The sequence below is a fragment of the Notechis scutatus genome, chromosome 5, assembly GCF_049901735.1.
Source record: "Notechis scutatus isolate UNSWTSFEM ecotype Mainland chromosome 5, rNotScu1.2, whole genome shotgun sequence".
Classification (NCBI taxonomy): domain Eukaryota; kingdom Metazoa; phylum Chordata; class Lepidosauria; order Squamata; family Elapidae; genus Notechis; species Notechis scutatus.
The window spans coordinates 40,718,365-40,729,225 of record NC_142013.1 but is presented as its reverse complement, the minus strand read 5'-3'; positions in this window follow the sequence as shown (position 1 = coordinate 40,729,225).

The following is a 10,861-nucleotide window of genomic DNA, read 5'->3' as shown; positions in this document are numbered from 1 at the left end:
TTGTCTGTGTTTGCTCTTTGGGAACCCAGTTGGGTCAGAACAGATACCAGCTTCAGATATGCTGAGTTGAGTTAAATACATCAGCAGAGTTCTGATTGAGGGTAGACAGGGATAGACAATATAGAAAAAGCTCAATATATAGCATCCACATTTGTGTCTAAATAGAAAAGTAACGGTTTTTTATTTTGCATTTTAATATAATTATTATGTAGTTCTTCAATAGATAACTTTAAAAACAAACAGTTCTTTAACAGACTGAGTTAGCAATTCAAACTTGTTCTTCACATGGAGCCAGTTAAGAATAGCAAAAAAAAAAAAAAAATAGGCATATTGTAATGACTGCTCCAACCTGCCTATTCATTTTTGACCACTCAATCAAATTCAGCAACAAATTTACCAATTCTCAGAACCATGATTTTATACCTTTTTTGCCCCTTGGCTTAGGACACTCATTTTGCTTCTTTGAAAAAGTCTCAACACACATAAGAAAAAAAAACCACCAGGAAAGTAATTTATATATGAATTAGATAAGAAATGAGAGAAGGAAGTTACAGAAATGGTAACATCTCTGTTCTTGGACAAATTGTCTTAAATATCTCTTTACTTTTTAGTATGTAACAGAAATTGAAAATTAATCCAGGAAAGGAATATAATGTGAGTATGAGATTTTGAATTGCTTTCATGATTTTTAAAAAATCAGATCTTACTTCACAGTTATAATCTATTCTTCTTTAGTAGAAGGTCATCAAGAATCTTCTGTGCCTGTTATTGAGGGGAGGCAGCAGGGGGCAGGGAGAGGTTTTACTCTGTGGCTTGTGAGAACACCCCACAGCTGTTAGCCTTGTTTTGCATGTTTTACATATTTGCATACAACAATTTTTCCAAACATCCCAGTGTTTATTTTAAAATTCATCACTAATATGTCTGGCAACTGACCTCTGTAGATATGCATTCCCTGGGTAAAACTATTTTGGAAACTTTTTAAAATGCTTGCTCTGTTTTTAGTGAAGGCCAGCACAAAACTAGCCCTGATGATTTAAAAGAAGCAATGTTATTTTGTTAACTAGAAAAATGACTTCAAGACTACAGTTATTTTCCTTATCTGTATCCCTCAAAAAGTGAAGAAAAACTAAGATTTTACAATAAGAGGTGGGGGAGGAACCTTGATCCTGAATTATTTTAGTTTTTTCATACTGAAAGAGTAACAAAATCTGCTTGATTTTTTTTAGGGTTACTACTTTGTTCTATTTTTTTTCTTTCAACAGACAAAAGGCATGAACAGTTTTTTTTTCAGTGAACATGTTATTTAATGTTATTTAAGCATGGTATATAAAATCATACATTGCAATGTCCTACCTGTCAATAAATACTTCAGCTTCAACCATAACAACACAAGAGCACACAATAGATACAAACTCAAAGTTAACCGCACCAAACTTGATTGCAGGAAATACGACTTCAGCAACAGAGTGGTCAATGTCTGGAATACTCTACCCGACTCTGTAGTTTCTTCCCCAAACCCCAAAAACTTTAACCTTAGACTGTCTACTATTGACCTCACCCCTTTCCTAAGAGGTCTGTAGCGGGCGTGCATAAGCGCACCAACGTGCCTACCATCCCTGTCCTATTGTTTCTCTTATTCTTGTTTTATTTTTCTTATATGTACCCATTTCATGTATTCACAACTATGTATACACTTATACTTATTATCTTGTAAACAATTGGCAAATCAAATAAATAAATAAATAAATAAATAAAAAACATGCTGTGATAAACCATGATTGATTGACTTTAACCTGTCTAAGGGATGTAGTTTATATCCTTTAACACATAATAGTCCCACCCACAGCTTAATATAAAAGGACAACTGATTGCTCCTAACTAAAATATTTGCTGGTTAGGGGTAATAATATAAGATAGATTTATTTTTTTACTAATAGAAACTACCTTCTACTTATTGTGCTCTGTTTGTGGTCCCACAGCTGGCTCAATATATATTGTCAACAGTACAGAAGTGACTTGCATCGTCTTCTGCCTTATCTAACTCTTTTACTTTCCAAAAATGTCACAATTAGGCAACAGCATTTCCACCCTAGTGAGTTTGGGAGACAGAGATAAATATGCTGGATCCTTAAAGATGAATACACTGGTTGTTTATTTAGGGCAACATGGTAAAAAGAATCATATCAAAATTAGTGTGAGAATCAGAGCCTGAGTGAAATATAAATAAGTAAATAATGTACAATCCAAAATTGATTGGGCCCTTCATGTTCTTAAGAATGCAGCCAAAGTATCTTATCTTTCTGACTCAAGAGAGTGTTGGATTTTAAGTGAAACTTCCTCTGCTGGGTTCGAATTTCCCGCTGAGAACTACAAGAGTTCCAAATGAATTCCAAATATCATTGTCCTTTTTGTATTCTCTCTGCAAGATGCAGTAAACCAAGATGTAAACTAGGTATGTCACAGTGAAGTAGAAAAGAGAACCTCTCCAGAAGATACAAAATGTGAACTCATGGCAGAAATGATTTTGTCTCACAAATAAAACATCTATTTGTGCTTTCAATTTGTTTTGTTTATTTCACAATTTAAATTGGTTTGTTTATTATCTTTAGAAGCTGGTGAATCAGAATATTACAGTTTATGATAAAGCAAAATATACAACTAAAATCACCCATCAAATAATAATATAAAATAATACAATCAATATAATATGTAACATTAGGTGCTAACATAATGACATCAGTGCACTAAGTCTTCAAGCTTCAGAGGCTACAGAAGAGTTGTTTAAGTAGCTTTATGAAATGATGTTAGGATCAATGCCAACTAGCTTCCATAGAGGGGCTATTTTTCGTTATGGAGCATTATTAAAAGATTGATGGTCTTTGATTATGTCCCAAGTGGTTTCTTCTTTTGTCTTCAAAAAGCCTGAAATTCTACCTTTGAAAATAGAATTTATTTAACAGTTGCTGACTATTGGAAGTACTACTAGAATACTTTATGACCAACTTACCACAAGGGAGTAGTAAAATATAGATAGAATATATTTTTGTCTCCTTCTATTCTGTCTATCTAAGACATTGCTATTCAGAGGTCACTTCATTCTGCCTTTTATATACCACTCATACACAAACACCCCACACAGAGAGAACATGCTATCTGTCTCCTATCCCGGTAAAATATATTTGGATATGTACTAGCTTTTGTTTGTAGCTATAATGTATTTCCTCTGCTAAATCACCTGATATAATTATGAAATGTGATTCATTATTCCTTGCTAAAGTTAGATTCCTAGTCTCAGAAATGCTCACACATACCCTCTACACAACATCCTTCAACCTCCAACAGTTATATAGAACTCCTGGATGGAAATGGCATTTGGCGATTGTGGTTCTCAAGGTATATATAGATTATTACTTAATTATTCCTTTTGAAATAATCTTTGTTTTTTCACAAAATTGGCTGACTTCACATAATGTAATAACCTAAAAACAAATATACTGTACTTTGGCCTAGCATATAATGTGAAGCCCATGAAGGGGTTAGATTGTACAACAAATTTAGCAAAATAGCTTCCACTAAAATTAACAAAGCAAAATACTAATTATGTAAATTCCATTGGGTGATCCCAGTTTCAACAAATGATACTCTGACTAGTAATTTGTAACTACATGAAATTTGATAAGTTCCTGAACATTTTTATTGGAAGGCTGTCTAGGCTGGGGTAGCCAACCTTTTAGACTTCAGGGACCCACCAAACTCATAAGTTTAAATCCCGCGGACAAGAGACCCTGGGAAAATCCCCAAAAAAGTCTGCAGGAAAATTCCCCATCCTGTTGTCCTACCAATCGATCATTCTTTATTTGGGATCGCAGGACACCATCTGCAGCTCTGTTCTGGGGGGGAGGAGAGAGAAAGAGAGGGAGAGAGGGAGAGAGGGAGAGAGGGAGAGAGAGAGAGAGAGAGAGAGAGAGAGAGAGAGAGACTGACTGACTGACTTTTGGCTTCATGCAGGAAAGCAGCAGAAGCAGCAGAAGTCTTTCTTTCTTTTCCCCAAACTCTGCCAGAAATGAGTCTTTGCTGGCACAGCCTCTTGGAGCAGGATGCCTTGCAGGATCCTAAAGACTCATTTCTGGCAGATTTTGGGGGAGAGAAAGAAAGACTTTTGCTGCTTTCCTTGTGTGCAGCCAAAAGCAGAAGAAAGAAGAGGAAAGAAGCAGCCCGGTGACCAGGCAAGGCACATGGGGCGAGTGGGGCAAGTCCCCCCTCCGCCCTTTCCCCCCTCCCCTCACTACCTTGTGTTGTTCACAATGCAAGTGACGCAAGCCTTGTGTTCCCACGCAACCTGGATTAATTGTTTTGGGGGGGTGCTTTTTCTGTGGACCACCAAAATTTTATCACAGACCACCAGTGGTCCCCAGCCCACTAGTTGGCGACCACTGGTCTAGGCTACTTAGAAGAAAATGATCCCAGCTAGCTTATTGTTAATTAATACTGATCTATTTTATTCCTGTAGGAGTTTACAGGCAATAGATCCAGTAACAATCAAAATAATCCAGATCCATCTCAGATACTTTAGATATTGGAGTCTGTTACCTAGTTAATTTCTTTTTATTCATAAAATGAATATTTATCCTTACATTTACTTACAGGGTTCTACCTTCTCTGCATTCTAATAAGTTTTAACTTTATAACTTTGTCTGATTGATTTGAAAGAAGAATTTTATCCAATAATTAGAATTTTATTAGATGCATATCAGATAAGAATATTTCACATCAGTAAGTCTCTATACTTATTTATCTGGAGATAGCAGACTGGCAGTTCTGTTTAGGGTAAACAAAGTTGGCTTGGGTGGAGGTGATTCTTCAGGACTTGATAAAATCACTCAGATTCATTCCCAACTTGATACTAGCTTTGGTGCAGCCCCTGTGGGGAAGCCTTGAGGCACAATCTTGCCATTTTATTTGGAAGGAATTCAAATCTATTGGGCCCAAAAAAGAAGACAAAGTCCTTATGTTTGTGAGCTTGACCATCTATTTCTTCGATCCATACACTTTCTTGTTGATAACATGTGATTTATTTTCTGTAGTAATAAATTCTTTTTTGAGCTATGGGATGATGTCAGTGACTTTTAAGAAGTGTTGGACTGCCTTCCTCTCAACAAGCCATTGTTAGACCCAACCTTTCTTTACAATTTTCATCCAGTATGTAATCTTACCTTTTTATGGATGATTATTGAGAAGGTAACAGCTCCAGTGGATCCTGGATGAAGCAGATTACCAAGCCTTTTCAGTCATGTTTCAGGTATGTTTATTGGACTTAGACAGCATTGGTTACATTTTTTGATTGCCTCTGCTAAGAGTGGGATGGCTGTATTATATCCATGCTTGCTCTTCTTGACTTCTCACCAGTTTTTGATACTATTGACTAAGGTATCCTTCTGGACCGACTACAGGAATTAGGAGTGGGTGCCATTATTTAGCCTATTGTCTTTCTTTCTTAGGGGCTGGTTTCAGTTACTGTTGATCAGGGGAAGAGTTCCTATCTTCCATCTCTAAATTGTGCAGTTTTGTATTTTCACTGCTCCTATTTAACATCTACATCAAGTTGCTGAGGTACCAGTATGCTGAAGACATCCAATTATACACATCCATCCATGTTGAAGTGATACTGCCAATGTCCTGGCTCAGTGCTTAGATGCTATATAAATTTGGATGAAAAGCAATAGATTTGGTTAAACCCTGGCAAGAGTGAGTAGCTTTGGATTTTGAGAACCCTTTAATATAGGATTTTACCATGCTTCACTCACAATATGAGTATTCAGAAGCTTCAGATCATCCAAGTCGAAGTAGCATGGATCTGTGCATATTACATACTACTGCTCTGAGAGTAGTAGTAGCAAGTCGAAGTAGCATGGATCTGTGCATATTACATACTACTGCTCTGAGAGCTATATTGATTACCAATACAGGTTCCATCTGCTCGAGAATATTATCTTGTAAGAATTCAGGAGGAGGACCTTTTCAGCTGCTGTACCCACCCCATTGAACATCATTCATCTGAAGTTGGCTGGCCATGAGCTTGCTGGCCTTTTGAAGAGCTTGAAAAGATGGCTTTGCCATCTGGCTTACAGATCAGAGAGCAGTGTAGATCTTATAAAATGGCTATACTTTTTTTGAATGTCTGTGCTCTCCCAGTCACTGCACTGCATAAAAACATTCATTATTTTCAATGTTTGTAGGTTTTAATTTTAAGCTGTCCAATGGGTGGGTGCATAAATTGAATAATAAATAACTAAATAAATAAAGTATCAATGATTGCTTAATCACTAATATAATTTTATACATATATGCATGTATATATAGTTTACTGGCTTCACATAAGCTATAATCATGATTTAAAAACTACAGTAGAACTATATATTGCACTAAGCCATAAAGTGATTTCTTTCTTTCCAATATGAACTCAATGATTCTGCTTTTAAATACAATGTGGGAGAAAAAGAATTCTTCAACACATATTTTTTTGTTTTAGTTCAACCAGAAGAAAACATATATATATATATACTGGAATGATAATGAATCTTGTAGTTCTATTGATAAAAATATTTCTTTTATTATTTAGCTATTGGGACTACACTTCTAGAATTCTGCAGATGAAAAAGAAATTAGTATGTGATTCAGTGATCTTTGTAGCATTGGAGACAAGCTTCCTGTTTTTGTAAAAGAATCATACAATCATCATTTACAAAGTATGATTTGAAAAGCAACACAGGATTGAGTCAATTTTTCCCTGCTAGTGAAAAACAATAGCAAAACTAGCTGCAGATGTGCAGATATTGGGTACCATCCAGTACTGAGCACGCATATGCACATCCAATTGAAATCCATGGATATAAAACAAATGACCATAATCAGAGAGCACAGGCTTCTTGAAGGGTAATTGTTTAAATTACATATATGTTCCTCCCCAAAATACTCTCATTAATTCATTCCCAAAAGAAAACAAATAAACAATGACTGGAAATTTTTACCAGATGTCTTAGTCTCCATCCATTTCCTTCAAATAAAAGGATCATGCTTGACTTTGAAAAAAAAAGAAAATCAATATTTTTAGGGCATGGGGATCATTGAGACAAAGATATTTATTGCTGTTGCAAGTAATGAAGCAACCAGGCAAAACTATATCAGTGAAGAGTTGGATAATAAATATACTGTGAAACAGATATAATGACAGGTATTCCCACTACAGAGGGAACATGAACTATGGCAATTTTTTCTCAATTCTGCAGCTTCTGTAACTTGCTCTGAAGTCTTGTTGTTGTTCATGACCAGCTCCTTGCCAAAACTATGGTCACAAGCCACGGTCATCCCCATCTTCAAAAAGGGAGACCCCAGCCTAATTGAAAATTACAGACCAATCTCTTTATGCTGCGTCATCTGTAAAGTCATGGAATCAATTATTAACCAATCCATTATCTTCCACTTAGAGACAAACAACCTACTCTTTAATAAACAATTTGGTTTCAGAATGTGACCCTGAAAATTGTTGTATTGAATATGGAACTTGCCTGTACCGAGGACTGGAATGGATTGTCCTTGGTAGTCTCTCAGGGTCAGATTGCAGGGGCTCAGCTGATTCTTGTGGAAGTCTGGTAGCAGATTCTGTTGCATCTTCCATGAGATGCGGGATAGAGATGATCCAGTGTCTACCTCCATCTGACAGGGGATGCCTTCTAGGAGAAGATCAACATTAATTTTATTAACATTGAAAGAATAAGTTAGTGACTCAGCTCTTGGGAATGCTTTGTTGATGGTATAGCATTCCTCTTTGGATTTGAGGTTTTTTGGTTGATTGAGATGTTGAGATGGCAGGATTGCATTTCTAGGTGCCTGGCAGGTTCTAGCTATGTTGCCTTTCTTCTGGCACTTTAGGCAGACAGTATTTCGGAAAAGGCAAGTGGCTCTCAGATGGCTTCCTCCACAGCTGAGGCAAATCAGCTGTGGTGTAAGTTGTTTCCTGTCAGCAGGAAAACTTTTTCTCTGCGTCAGCTGGAGTGCTTGGAGGCGATTGATTGCTTCTTCCTCTTCGAAATCATTATCTCTGCCGTAGGTGTTTTCATAGTGGACAGCAGTGCTGGGTTTTACCCCGGGAAGACTGCTTGGTTTTTGTATTTTGGCTGCGGATAAGTTGGATAGTTCAGCGGCTTGAGCTTCTTCGATGGCTTGCTTCAAGGTGAGGTCGCCTTTAGCCAGCAGCTGTTGTTGAAGTCGAAGGTCTCTCATCCCGCAGATGAGCTGGTCCAGCAGCATATCATCTAGATGATCTCGGAAACCGCAATGCAGGGTGGCTGAACAAAGAGCCGCCATGTATTCACTTATGGACTCGCCTTCTGCTTGGCTTCTTCTTCTGAATGCATGGTGGCGGGACATACACGATGGCTTTGGGGCATAGTGGTTACCGAGTACCTCTTGTAGTTCTTCCCAGGGAACAGACTTGACCACACGAGGAGCCAGCAGCGCAGTGGCAGTGTTGAAAACGGTGGCCCCACAGAAACTCAGGAAATAGGCTTTCTTCCTGTTAGGAGGGATGTCAGATAGGTTCGTGGCATCCATGACGCATTCAAACCTATTGATGTACGGTGTCCACGTCTCAGAGGTTGGCCAAAAAGGTGGAAAATTTGGCGGCGCCATCATATCTTCATTTGATAGTGACTGTTCTTACTGACAGCTCTTTTTGAAGTGACTTCAGCCATGTGGTGCTCTCTCTTTTGCATCAGGAATTGCCTCAGTTCATCAGCATCCCACCTGTGTTGCCAGTTTTGTGTTTGGCGTGCTTAGAAGAAGAGGCGGAAGCAATATAAAGCTTTAACAGGCTTTATTGCTAACATGTAACTCAGCTGCGGCTAGCCGCAGGTCGTGGCAGCAGCTGAGAGAGAGAGACAGCTGATTCCATTTGACAGCTCCTTTTATACGGAGCTGTCAAATGGTCCAGCCAATCAGGGACTTCTCCAGCTCCTGCTTAAACAGTGGAACGGAGTGAGAACTTGCTGGTTGCAACATTGTTGATGATCCAAACTCTGTCAAGGATCTTGGAGTACTTAGCTCTAATGATCTAAGTGCTAGAACCCACTGTAACTACATAGCCAAAAAGGCATTAAGAGTTGTTAACCTAATCTTACATAGCTTTTTCTCTGGTAATATTACACTACTAACTAGAGCATACAAAACATTTGCTAGACCAATACTCGAATACAGCTCATCAGACTGGAATCCACATTATGTATCTGATATTAACACAGTTGAGAAAGTCCAGAAATATTTCACAAGAAGAGTTCTCCACTCATCTACTCATTGCCGAATACCTTATGCCACCAGACTTGAAATTCTAGACCTAGAAAACCTAGAACTATGCCGCCTTCGGTCCGATCTAAGTATAGTATATAAAATCATACATTGCAATGTCCTACCTGTCAATGAATACTTCAGCTTCAACCATAACAATACAAGAGCAAACAATAGATACAAACTTTAGGTTAATTGCACCAAACTTGATTGCAGGAAATACGACTTCAGCAACAGAGTGGTCAATGTCCAGAATACTCTACCTGACTGTGGTTTCTTCCCCAAACCCCAAAAACTTTAACCTTAGACTCACTTCACCCCTTTCCTAAGAGGTCTGTAGGGGGCGTGCATAAGCGCACCAACGTGCCTACCATCCCTGTTCTATTGTTTCTTTTATTTTTCTTATATGTATCCATATAACTATGTTTTCATTTATACCTATTATCTTGTAAGTAATTGACAAACCAAATAAAATAAATAAATAAATAAATAAAATGCATTATAGTATTATGCATTATATATAACACTCCTGTTGGTCCAGTGATGCACTATACAATGCAAGAACTGAGATACATTTCAGAATATTCTAAAATCACAATAATTTATATTACATATTTATTTCAAGACACTGTAAATATACACTAACCTATATTTGTAAGCACATAATTTTATTAACTATTAATGTAAGTGACCTGCAAACCTTAGCAAAGGCCGCCAGGCCTCCAAAAGTGCCCTTCACCATTCAAATATGGTAGTGTTAATGAAGTAAACTTGGCAATGGCTGAATTTGTATCTTACGTATAATCACAGTTGTAACTAAGACATTCTAAGACATATGTTTCTGTCATGAGAGATATTGGATTTTGCATTTATTAGAAACATTCACAGTGTCAAGGCTAATGGCGTATTTGCTCATATGTTTATTTCACAAATTAATATATTTTTATTTAAAGTATGGATTGTGCCAAAGAAAGTTGCCAAACCATTGAGTTACAAAGCATCTCCAAAATACTATAAGACAAATTTGTATGTTCTCCAGTGACAACTTTCAACCATCTTTATTGTGGCCATTATCTGTCTTTTCAAACTGGAGTCACACAATTCTTGCAAGACCCTGGACCATGTTTGTGTTCAGGTACACAGGGGGTGGGTTTTCCATGACAGGATAGTTTAATTGTAAATTAATTGGTTTTTTTATCTTGGCTATATTTAGTTTTGCTGTTGCTTGTTTTTTAATGCTGTAAATTGTCCACAGTGCCCATTGGGCAGATGGAAAGTCTTATACCTTGAAGAAATAGATATGTTGAATTATGAGAGCTATTTAATTTTCCTGTTTGTTTCATCAAATCCTGATAACTTATATAAAGCCCATGACAATAAGAGGGTTGGTTTTATGCTACTATCTTTTTTATTTATTTATGCAATATAGGATGATCTAGTAACTTGTATTTGTTACTTCAAAAGAGACACAAAACAATATTACACAATGAAGTATTTCTAAACATAAAAAGTCTGCAAG